The following is a 12986-nucleotide window of genomic DNA, read 5'->3' as shown; positions in this document are numbered from 1 at the left end:
ACTTCGTGCTTTTGCATTCAACTAAATATTTCATTTTCTAAAGGAATCATTTTGATGAACGTCTAGCGAAAGAAATACAATAATTACCGATGGTTATGGTTATCTACCTTTAGAAAATTTTCACTGCTTTCCTAATTTATTCCAGTAGAAGCAGATAGTGCTAACTTACTGCAAAGAGGCAAACAACACATGTTTAGGGACCGCCGTTGTTAAGGAGGGATGCTTTTATTGCAAATCGCCTAAAGCGTAGCGAGATGTGGGCTTAGGATACAAAAAGCACCGATGAACCTTGAAAGCACACGGATTTAATCGTTGTGTGGGAGCCCCTTGCAACATCGACTACTTTCACGAAAGGCGTTTGCTGAGTGCCTAATGGGTTTACTGGGCGACATCACATATAACAATATATAGGAGACGAAGGCAATTATCAGTATCTTTGCAAGCGAACAAGAAAGCATTCATGATTGGCAGCGCCCCTCTAGAGCCTGTCGAGGAGTACCTATATCTAGATCAGTTAGCTACAGGAGATGCTGAACCTGAGACGCAAATTTGAAGACAAATAACAACGCCTTGGAGTGCATACGGCAGGCATTACCCAATCATGAATGGGAGCTTACTAGTGTGATTGAAAAATAAGTCTAAAACCATTACATTCTACTTTGCTAAGCTAGGCGGCAGAAACTTGCAGGTTAATAAAGAACTCGAAAACAAGTGAACGACTGCGCCAAGGGAAATGGAATGAAAAATGTTAGGCAGGACGTTAAGATGCAGGAAGCGAGCAATGTAGATATCTGATAATCTAGTTGTTAATAGGAGAAAAAAATTGAGGTGGGAAGGCTATACAATGGCTAGGGAAGAAAACCGCTTAACTATTAGGATTACAGAATGGGTTTCCATAGAAGCGAAGCGCAGTCGAGGAGTGCAGTAATTAGGTGGGCTGACGAAATGAGAAAATTTGCAGGCGCAAGTTTGAATTGGCTAGTGCCGGAAAGAGGTAATTGGAAGACACTGGGAAAGGTCTTCGTCCTAGAGTACATTTAAAAACAGGTCAATGATAATCACGCAGCAACCAGTCATAGTATATCTGTGCTGTTATTGCAAATAAATTCGGCCATTCTAGTGCATGCACGTTCTGGCACACCGCGGTCACTTACACGGTCGTTTTGGAGAGAGTCGAGTTGTCCAGAGATAGAAGAGAGACCGTCACACTTTGCCTTTACATTTCCGGTTCGTTGAAGGTCTGTCACTAAGATGTCTGTACCGTCATTGAGCAGGAGCAGTTGTCTTGATCCGTGTTGCGTGGTGTACCGCCTACCCCCATTTTCTACGTATTATTTTTTGAATGTATTGCTGCTGCTGTGGTCGGGTGTGTAAGTTAGCGCTGCTGACCAGCAGTAGGTATGGGGTAGACAGACTGCGGTCCATGAGATTCTCTGCCGTGCTATGACCACTGGGCACTGGCGTCGTTCAATATGACAGCAGTGATTTGTACGGATCGCTTGTTTTATTCAGTGAACTTTTCTGTATGTTACCTGCAGCTTCGAAGAGGCGTTCGCTTTCCAGATATCGTGGGCTCGACGTGCCATGCAGGAATCCATAGCCTGTTGCAACTGTGAAAAGGGAGAGCTACTGCACTACGAATACGACTGCACTGTAAAAACTGCCAGTCATTATCCCTGACGACCGCATGCGTTATTTTATGGCGTGCAATATTCGATTCGCAGTCGTTTACGGTGGGTTCACTGTATAAGAATAATAATTGAACTTGAAGCAACATGGATCTCATCTCCATGTCCCTCGAGGAAAAGTGGCCTCCGCTATGAGTGATGATTTGAAAGGATCAAGTTATCTATCAAAAACTTTTATAAGCGAGTCTAGTATAGAGAATTACAAGTAACAACTAAGCACCACAACAGAAACAGACCCGTAACTATTTTCTGCAATGGTGTCTCAGAAAATGCAGCAGGAATTAAAGGTCGCTTTTTGTTGTTGGTGTGCTGTAAACACCACATCCTGCTTTTCTGGACACGTACCAATTAGCGCCCCATGTGGCCCCGGCGTGAAGCTAGCTCGCTTGTAATCGAACGAGCGAGTTTTTCGCGAATAACAAAAGCGGCAGGTCGATTATTAAAAAAGGAAAGTGACAAACATGCTCTGGAAGACAACCAACACGAGCCAAATGCAGGAATCACGCTGTGGCGAGGAAGAATTTTGGTCTCAGAGCTGTTAAAGATTCAGCAATGGAAGCCTATGAAAACGACGAAAATTTGTACTGAATTTTTGAGACAAAAACGGTCGTTCTCATGAAACTACGTCGTCTATCGTAAAGCCGCTGTGGCGTGCGTAGTCCGGAGACTCAGCTTTCGATTGATGCCGATTTCGACTCTCTACACTAGGTGGAACACTGTTCCCAAAAGCGATTTTTGAAACACCGTTGTGCAACTTCACGTGGTATTTATAAATATCTGAGGGTATCACTTGAGGAAACGGTGCAAGCCATGGCCGAATCGTTTAATTGCTCGCCCCTATCGTTCCGCGTCATGCTGGCAGAGGTTCGATGCCGTCTTCGTGGTACCTTCTATTTAACGCCACGTAGGACTGACTTCGACACCCTCCCACAAGATGGCCGATACACATAACTCAAGATTTCGTTTTAGTCTTCCGTGGGCAGCATAAAAACAAGTATGTGCACGTGTTTGTGTTACGTAACAAAATACTATCCTGCGTTGTAGCATGGACATACTCGGGAATTCTGGACATTGTACTTTCACCATGCTGTGGAAGTTCACGCCAATGCACATGCGTAACTGAATGGGCAAAATTGTAAGCAATTTTGTTTCTATATAATAGCCGAGTACCAAAAAAGTTTGAACTGTCTGCGCCAAGACGGACACCCCTTGTAACAACACATGCATTTATGTCACTTAGTTGGAACATTGGTGGTGCATGAAAGCAGCGTTTTGGTCGGGGATGGGTGGTAATGTTACACGACAGGAGGAAATGGTTTCACACCCTCTCAGGAGAGGGCACATTGGCTTGAAGAAGCGCGAAATTTAAACCATGAAGCGATTTATAACAACAGGAGTTTTCAATGGTCATTGCAGAGCGACTGTCATTCAGTTTATTTGCAGGCGCATGTTTTTGTAAGGCAACAGGGAAGGAGAGGCAGTGTATATGGGTGCTCACACCTTGAGCGTGCGTGCGTGGGTACTTGTATTTGCGTGAGCGCGCGTGTTTTTCTCTCACTATTTGAACATGCGTGCGCACGAGTGCGTGCATACGTGAGCGAGCATGCGCGTGTTTGAGTGTGCGTGCAGTTCCGTGTACGTACGTGCTTACATTTTTTTTTACGTGTCTGCACGGGTGAGCGCGTGTGAATGCGAATGCGGGCGAGCATTTGTATGTCTGTGTGTTTGCGTTTGTGTGCGTGGGAGGAGCGAGCGAGCTAGCGAGCGTTATTCCCCTTACACGTACTCTTGTGGATGAATGGGGTTTAGGGTTTATTTAAAATCATATTTAAGTCTACGAGGCAAGAACGAACGACATTCCATTTATAGCATTATCTTCTTTTAAAAGTGAAATCACTAATCACGAAACACTACTTTCGCACTGTACCTCAGTGTTTAGCTGGTCCATCTGTCACGTGCACGAAACTAAACGAATGAGAGTTAGCTTTCCCATAGGTTTCGTAGTCAAAGTTTTGCTTCAAAGGGATGGTCACCAGAGAAGAAGAAAGAACTTTATTGAGGCGAAAATAGGGTTAGCGGGGCCGGACGGTGGGTCCGCAATCCAGGACTCTGGTGGCCACAGCATGCACAAAGGTATGAGTCGCCGTTGCACCTATACTCGCCTACTGACACAGATCGCTTTGAAGATAGAGCGTGCGCGGCCACGCATTGCGAAATTGCTGCTGAAGTACAGCACCGCCCCTCCAAACCCGGGGTCCTTTCGCGCGATCGAAGACGGTACGTTTCCTCCCTGCTTTTCTCACGTGCTCGCACGTGATGGAGCCGCGATCGTTCGCTCCCCACGCGCGCTCTCACTCATGACGACTGCGTTATCTCCTTGAGACTTTATACCGAACATCACGGCGACAGTGACGGCCAAAAAGCGTCTGTAGTGTCCTTGTAATTGCTACCACAATAGAAGGATGCGGTGGATTCTTGTTCTTGCAATGCTGTTATGTTTAATACGTTAAAGCACAAAATATATGTCTTGGTGTCAGTTTCTAATACAAAACAATAAAGGCAAGTCCACAAGTAAAGGTACAGAATTGTGCTTCAATAATGATCGACTCCGCGTAACGTCACTACCAAATTAAAATGACGGTGTGTTCTAATGTTGTTGTCTAGTGTATTGTCCATTTCCCCGAGATCCCCTATACCCTATTGATAATATGAAAAATTGATGCACAGCAAGTTGAACAACTGCAAAATGTTGTAATCGTGTTTCTCAACATGACTGAGAATTTTTTTTTTCGTTTTGCGTTCCAAATGTATTTAGCGAATCTACATCTCATACTACGAAAGACGCCTGAATTTAGATTATAAGCGCTGGACCTTTACAAACTGCTCATTTATTTTGAATTTCCTCCGCGGTCGTCTCGGGAGCTGAACCGGAAGGGCTTCGCAATAAACGAGAGTGCCACTCCATGCTCGTGCCACTAATACACAATAGCACGATATCAAAGGTAGGGTTCCACGGACACACGCACATGTAAGAGACCGTGAGGGGGGAAGGGCGGAGGAAAGGAGGTTGTCTGCAATTTTGCCTGAACACCTACAGCCTACCTTGAAAAGGTTGCTCATATCATGTAACCCAGTCCTACAATAATACCCCATTCAACACCGGACTTCAAATGTCCAGAGTACGCAGCAACGTAGAGTACCTCAAGAGAGAAAGACTCCTACCCATACTTAAACACCTCCTTAGGCAACTGACACTGCGTAGATGCACGTCAATATTTATCAGTATTTACTGGCTAATCAGGCCACTACCCCAAGATCACACATATATCACAGACTCTACCAGACTAAAGAGCAGGCATAAATATTACTGCCTGCATCTGATGCTCATTCTGTAAATCCTTCTGCGTCGTAAATCTGCAACACCTGTTATCGCAGTGTTCAACATCTGAAAATAGATTAAACTAAAGACATCTGAAAGCAGATAACATTTCAAACAATGAGAGGACATTCTGGGTAACGGATGACACCTTGTCTAATTTGCCCGCTTTGGTGTATGGTGAAGATTTTTGGCGTCCCTTTCAGAATGACGTGGTGACCAATAGTCGCCTAGCCTGCTTGAGTTAATCCCGTATACCATGCATGTTTTATTCTAGCATGTTTGTACACGTCTGCTTAACCACTTCTTTTCTTCCTAAGAACTTCTCTATCTACCTTGTACCAGTACCTACGCCTGTAACGGGTAAAAAACTGAATAAGAATAATAAAAGAAAAAGAATAATAAACTGAAACTGAAACATGCCCGGTCGTATTAATCTCGTCCCTGCCCTTTTCCGCCCCACCAACACTGCAAAAGTATCTTGCTTATCACGACTGCTGACCGGTTGATGCTTCCATGCACTGCAAATCTGAGCGCTTCTGCAGGTTGTACGATACCTTTGGCTTTAAGTGTGTTAATCCCTTCGTATTCCATTAGGATGTTCTTTTGCTACATCATGTATATCTCCAATCTTGCGAATATTTGCTTCGATATGATTTTGTTTTTAGTCCACCAGCTTGTCACTAAATAGGAAGGTTATCTATCATTATTGTGTTTTTATCGCATCGCCCTTGTGTTATCGTGCAGATTATTCCTTGCAATTTCTTTCTTTCCATTCTTGTAAATCTTCATGGTCATCTTTCTTTCCATTCTTTGCATCCTATTTGCTGTCTCTTTCTCTCACGTTCTTTGTGATGACTCCTGGTTTACTTTTTCCACTTTTAATGACCCTGTACTTGTATGCCAAGTCTGTTGAGCCCGTGGACAGACCCGCCATCGTAAGGGTGCGTATTTTCCCTACACTGCATTTTTCTGCCCAATTAGTGAGCTCGTTTCGTCCCTATTTCAATGAAAGATTTATTATTGGCCTTTGATAATGTGCAATCAAGAAACGTGCACACAGAATGAAATATTAATTTCTACAATTGTAGGTGGTGTACATTTATTTGAGGATAATGGTACGAAGAGAAGGAACTTTTTATTATTGTACGAGTCTTTGCAAGCTAGAACGCTCGTCACCGCGTCACGTGTTCTCGTAGTTCTTCATTATCTGATTTAAACACCTCAGCACTTCGCGAACGCTTATGGGCTAAACGTAATTTTTGCACAGAAAACGTAAGGGACTCGTTCTATAATGATGCACGTAACGAGCTGCACTTGCTCGCGTGAATGAGGAAATTCTCCTCCTCGACGAGTGCTGATGATAGCTTTTCCTATTTAGGGTATTTGTAGATCTTGTAATTTTTCAATAGTACAAAGGCATTTTACAGGTGATTTCATTAAAAGAAACATTTGGGGATGCTACTTCGCGGGGACATAAGCTGTGGTCAATCCATGTGGACAATGACACGCGAAATCTAGGAGTAGCATGCAGGAACATTGTTCTACCGAAAAAGGAGTTCTCCATATATATGGTTCCTATAAAGGGTGCCACACGTACGTTATAGAAAAAGTATTCTTGACAGGTCTTCGTCGGCAGGAAATCAAGAACAAGTATTACGTATAGAAAGTTTTTGTTATTTGGACTTTAAACTGTAGGCGCATGACGATCGGTCAAAAGAAGACAACACAGCTGCCGCAACTGCGGAGCACAGGTGTTGCCACAAAGGGTCATCAGTGATCAGTCTGACAGCAGAAAGCCAGCACAAGTGCGATGCCTCAGCGCTCTTAAGAAACATTTGCAAGCCACCTCATCCAGGATCGAAAACATTCCCGTGCCCATACGGGTAGAAATTGCGCTAGTGGGCTCGATGACGCAGCAACCTAGTCACAGAAAATTTCTTCTGCCATCAAGCTTAATGTTCATTTATTCGCAAAGATGAAAGCGCACAAATATAGTCTATACCCATTTGCTCTCTGATCCACACCGCTCTCTTTCTGTCTCTTAACGTTATGCCTAGCAATCTTCGTTCCATCGCTCTTGCGCGGACCTTAACTTGTTCTGAAGCTTCTTTGTCAGTCTCCCAGTTTCTGCCCGATATGTCAGCACCGGTAACATGCACTGATTGCACACCTTCCTTTTCAATGATAATGGTAAGTTTCCAGTCAGGAGCTGACAATGTCTGCCGTATGCGATCCAACCCATTTTTATTCTTCTATGAATGAGGCATCGCAACTATATAAACAGCATCCGTTATAGGATATCAAGCCAAGAAGTTTGTTATATAAGTTTACAGGTTCAGCAAAAGTGTTACAACCATTAGAACGACTTTGCGAAAGCTCGTCGCACGAATTAATGGAACACTTAGGAGAACGGCCTTGAATTGGGCTGCTGAGACAACGCAGTGGGGCACCGCCCGATGACTGTCTCGGCGTTTATGTAAATTTCATGTCAGAAGAATTGAATAGAGACATATTGGAATGGCATTACGTTACAGGGACCCAGCGGAGAACTATATTTTTGTGTACCCACAGCGATATCCGGTGAGCAAAGGAGAACCCTTGGCAAAGCCAGGGGAAATGGCAAAGAAAGCTTCGCATTGGAACTACCTGAAGACTGCGGTTTTGATGCGTCACGAACCTAGTGCTGGTAAAAAACCTAAAGCTCACGCCAAGCTGTGTACTGTCCACTTAGATGTCGCTAAGCAGCCTCTATAGTAGTGTTCGCGACAGTGAATTCATTTGTCATAGCCTGCGGCGTCCAGAAATGCAAGGCGAGACAGGTATGCTGTATATGTGGTAACGTTTTCTAACGCGGGCAGATCTCGGGCTAGCCGATATTAGTAGATGTTACCCGAGCAGACCCGAGCCTAAGCCTCTTCCGATGCCAGAGCTCACGTGATCTAGACAGGTACCTCGCCAGCAATATAAGCTGACGTCTGCTACTCACGTAGGCTACGTTCTGACATTGTTCAGATAATCTCGTTGAGTCTTCGTAGTTGTACGACCATTGGGTGCCCACTAGCTCATTTTTCATGTGGCCACTGCGGGACCTGCCACAACGGTACCTTAAGGCTTTCCCAAGAATTTAGGAACTGCAGGTGACAGAGGTCACCAATAAGCTACTACACGTCACAAGTAGTGATGCACACAGGTAAACGTGCATTATGCAAACATGCATCCCTCGCCTTGTGGATCTTTTTGCAGACGAAGCACAAATGCACCTAGCGTATCAGATACTTTTTCAATGAAGTAAAAGCCGTCTTTACAGCTTTTAAGATCTTTAACTGTTATTGTCTTCAAGAGATCGCGATTACATAAATCAAAAGTATGCAAAGCAACAACATGCTTGTAATGTTGTGCAATTAGTTTGTTGAGAGCTTCGTTATACAATGTTACAGTATATAAAATAAATAGTAAGGCTTATTTCTTGTTCTGTACCCGTTCATTCTTCGTTTCCGAAAAAGGCCGCCTTCATGTTTATTAGAGGCAGTGGTCATACGACGTAGTCTGTGGGTCGGTACACAACGGCGGCAGAGATGGGGTTATATATACAGAACCCTTGACTACCAACATGCCAAGTCAGGAGACAGGTTTGCTCTTTTGTGTTCGACATTGAGGTAATATTTATTTACTGGAGAATATGAAGCTCTGTTACGGGTGATCACGCTGCACAATAATTAGTTGCTGTCAGATAGTGTGATGCTTAAGAGTGCGGTGGTTCCTTATATGGGAAATACGTTTTCATAACTCTTCTTACACAGTAAAAAGAAACGTAGTTCATTGTCCGTGTTTTTGTGTCAGAAATTTGAATGCCCTGCTCATGTCTAACATAAAAGTGACTGTACATTTCCTCGCCTGAACATATTAATATTTAGAATGACACAATTTTGTGAGCTCATACGTGTCAGTTTAGGCTAAGCATCACCTTCTACAGTTTGTATGTAGCTACAGTATGTATGATGGTAAAAGCTGACTTGGGAAAAGGAAGCGCCAAAGCACACGTGACGAAGTGGCACGCCAGTTGCAGCCCCCTTCATTGTTGCCACATTGAAATCCTCCCAGTATATGTACATGCCTGAGGAATGCTTCGGTGTCAAATGTATTTCCGTTACACTCATAGAAAAATTAACTGTTGTCTTCGACGGGCCAAGGAGGTCATATCTGCCTTTTCCCAAGAGCTATTCCGCACGTTCGCGTGCTGTTGGCCTGCGTCAAATGTGTGATTTTTTCAGTGAACAGAACGCCTAGCATAAATTGAAATGTATCAAACCATTTCGCGAACGATTTTATTGCTTCATTGCTAAGAGGTTGAATTAAACGCGCAAAAAAGCTGATGCACACTCATTAGCAACCACACCGCCATTTCTCTTAGGTTTGACAACCTGTTCTCATCGCATTAGCCTCTCCTAATCATGCCTTCGTTCGGTTGTGCAGCTACTAAATACAGGGTGATATGCCTTCGCGCGCTGTAGGAGAGTAGCGTTACATTCCAAGCGATGAAATAAGCGTAAACGAGAAGTATTGCTTATCGGTATAGGGGTGGCTTATTGACGGCGACCCAATCATATCGGTTAAACAAAGGTGCTCCAACATATATATATATACGTGTGTGTGTTTGTGCTCTGACGATCGCTGGTCCACCAGCCGTAAACGTTAAGTAACTATGTCCTCCAAAATGTTCGTCGCATCTTTCCTGCATGTGTTACGTCGGGTCCTGCGTGCAGAAATTTGAAGAAACCCCTATATATATATATATATATATATATATATATATATATATATATATATATATATATATATATATATATATATATATATGCAAACGAAAAGACGGCCGATGGTACCCCCGGTCTTGACCAACATTACGGTTGGTGGTCTTAGCCTGCGTCCGATACACACACACACATGCACACTTTTATATACAAGGTGTCCAAGCTAGCTTGGACCACGATCTTGAAAAACCTATGCGCTCTTCAGAACAGCAATCACATGTATGTTATCGTTTATCTAAACTTACGGTACCATTGTATTGCTCGTCATTATTTGAGTAATTAGCCGATATCAACTAATTACCTTTTTTAATATAGCTTGAAAAGTTCAGGCGTCAAAAGGAAAGTTGTGGAGCTCCACAAATGTTTCCCAGCCCATGCACTTCCAACGAGATAGACTCAGCGTGGCCGTCTTTATTCGGGAAAAACGAAAGCCCACGGAGCATAAAAAATATAACGTCACAGCGTGCTCTGTGAGCCCGAATGCGCCACGAATACAGCGCTCTCAACCGTGCTTTGTAAAAAACATCGCTCGCTTCGCTCCTTTCGTGCTGCCCAAGACAGAGCGGCACGTTGTGCTTGGTTCCGAGACAAACGCCAGTGGGTTCGGCCGGCAGTTGAAATAGAGCGCGGCTCCCGTTTCTGCGGTGATAATTGCACTCTAAGGCTAGCAGTATGCATGAGGAGGAAAACTGGCATGCTCATGAGTTCGAATTTTGGAGCAAGACCCCAACAAGCAAACACACATTATAACCAGCCTGATAACGTCGTGTGTATTACCCTGGTTGTAAGAAAAGGAAGGATTCTAAAGAGACACTGAGGGTTGCTTTTTAGCCTCCTGTCCATTCCTTGTCGTCAGAGAAGTTGTCATTTCATATTACTTACGTGCCTTTTCCACGTCGTACAAAGGTTTCACACAGATCGCTCTTTTCATGGATGACGGTTGTAGAGATTTATTCACAGATATGTCTGTCTAGAGAACGTGTTCAAACAAGTCACCGTCTGCCATAATGCAGTATTGGTACCTTTTCAGCATGTCCGATGTAGCTTTTTTGATGACGCAAGATGGTATCTCTCCGCAGGCCTCAGCAATCTCTGCCTTTAGCGCGTCTGGTGTGGTTGTAGGTTTGCGGTACACTCGGTCTTTCACATGCCCGCACAAGAAGAAGTCAAGTGGTGTCATGTCCGGTGACTTTGCAGGCCATGGCACTGGTCCATGCCGCCCAACCCACTGGCGTTTGAAGGCTTCGTAAAGCCAGGCTCGGGCAACACTGGTGCTGTGAGCTGGTGCATCGTCGTGGTGATATCAAGTTCGCTTTAAAAACGCAAGAGGAAGATAACAGCGAAAATTTTCCACGGGGCCTTCCAAGATGTCGTTCACGTACCGCGGAGCAGTGAGCATGCGGTCAAAAAATATGGGGCAAATTATTCTGCCGTAAAACATACCGCACCACACACTGAATGACCATTGGTACTGGTGTCTGGTCTGCGCCACCCAATGCGAGTTCGTATCACTCCAGTACGCATTATGAATGTTGAGAATGCCTGGAGAAGTTTGCCTCATCTGTCCAGAGGACTTTGTCAACAAAATCCGGTCTTTCGTCACTGTTCAGAAGGATCTAATTTGAGAAATAAAGCCGCAATTGAAAGTCTCGCTGCTTTTCATGCAGTTGGAGGTGATACGAATGCATTTCAGCCTTGCTAAGAACTCTCGACACTGAAGACATTGAAATGCCCACCTCACCACTACATCACGCACGCTGGAAGGAAGGTTTGCAGACATAAAAGCCAAAATGTCTCCTTCGGCCTATTCACTGATGGTCCCCTTTCTGTGCCGTGTCTTCTTGAAGCTTCCTGTTTCTTTCAGCGTCAAGTAACTCCTCATATTTGTGTCCGCGCTAGGCGTTCCCCCACATTGCCAATTTTGTTCGTTTTGTTCCATTGCCAACCTTGGCACCTTTCAACTTGTCGCTCCGTGCCGCTCCCAAGGCTAAGACCACGTTGCCTTCTGCACGCTTCACTACGGCATGCTTTAGGCACTGCAAACAAATCATCGAAACAGTTACGCACCCCGACAGTAATAGACAGTGGAGCTCAGATGCATCTAGCCGTTGGCACAGCTTGGAAGGAAAGTGGCGTTGTAACAAATGATGATCTCTCTCGCACACGTTCCAGATGTGTGATGCATGTGTCGTGTGTATTTTTTCTATTCCGCATCCACTTGAACGCTGGAAAACAATTGCTCTTCACGTCATATCGGAATAAACGAGTTATGACGGCGCGTTCTATGGTGACAGGCGCAAGCGGCTGCTGACGAAGCGCTTTTTCGGACTGCCGTCGCCAGCCGCTGCCGGTACTGTCAGAGCCGAGCAAAGGTTGAAGCCCTTTCTCGTAAATGAAGGAAAAGCGCGGCGATGGAGATGTTTTTACAAATCGCTCATGAGAGCGCTGTAATCTCGGCGCATTCGGGCGCACAGAGCGCGCTATCACGTCGTATTTTTTAAACTACGCGAGCTTTCGTTTTCATCGAATAAAAACGGCCCCGCTAAGTCTCTCTCGTTGGAAGTAACTCGGTTGGGCAACATTTGTGAAGCCCCGGAACATTCCTATTGACGCCTGAACGTTTGAAGCTATATTTAAAAAGGTAATTAGTTTATCTCGGCAAATTAATGAAAAGCATACGAGCAAAAAATGGTACTGTAAGTTCAGATAAACGCTAACAACATCCACGCGACTGCTGTTCTGAAGAACGCCGAGGTTCTTTTCAAAATCTGGGTCCAAGTTAGCTGGGACGCCCTATATATATATATATATATATATATATATATATATATATATATATATATATATATATATATATATATATATATATATATATATATATAATATGATGTGCAATCAAAGAACGAAAGCATACAGGCTAACCAGATCACCTTAAACCATATCAAATTCAAAAAGAATGTACTGTGGAGTTTACGTGCGGGCTATCGTGCTCTTCAAAATCTTGTTTTCTAAACAAAAATATCGGGCGTTATCATAAATATTTCGGGAACACGGCGAAAGTAACTGTGCAGTCGTCAGAGTGTTGAGAGATTCTGTGAAAAATCAGGC

At 44.1% G+C, this 12986-nt stretch overlaps 1 protein-coding gene across 1 annotated transcript in view; it reads right to left on the bottom strand.

Annotated features, from left to right (window-relative positions):
* Positions 1 to 12986, bottom strand: part of LOC126534923 (uncharacterized) — a 77865-nt gene that overhangs the window by 29213 nt on the left and 35666 nt on the right. The window lies entirely within an intron of this gene.

This window comes from Dermacentor andersoni, chromosome 7 (genome assembly GCF_023375885.2).
Source record: "Dermacentor andersoni chromosome 7, qqDerAnde1_hic_scaffold, whole genome shotgun sequence".
NCBI lineage: Eukaryota > Metazoa > Arthropoda > Arachnida > Ixodida > Ixodidae > Dermacentor > Dermacentor andersoni.
This window is presented reverse-complemented; position numbering and strand designations above follow the sequence as displayed.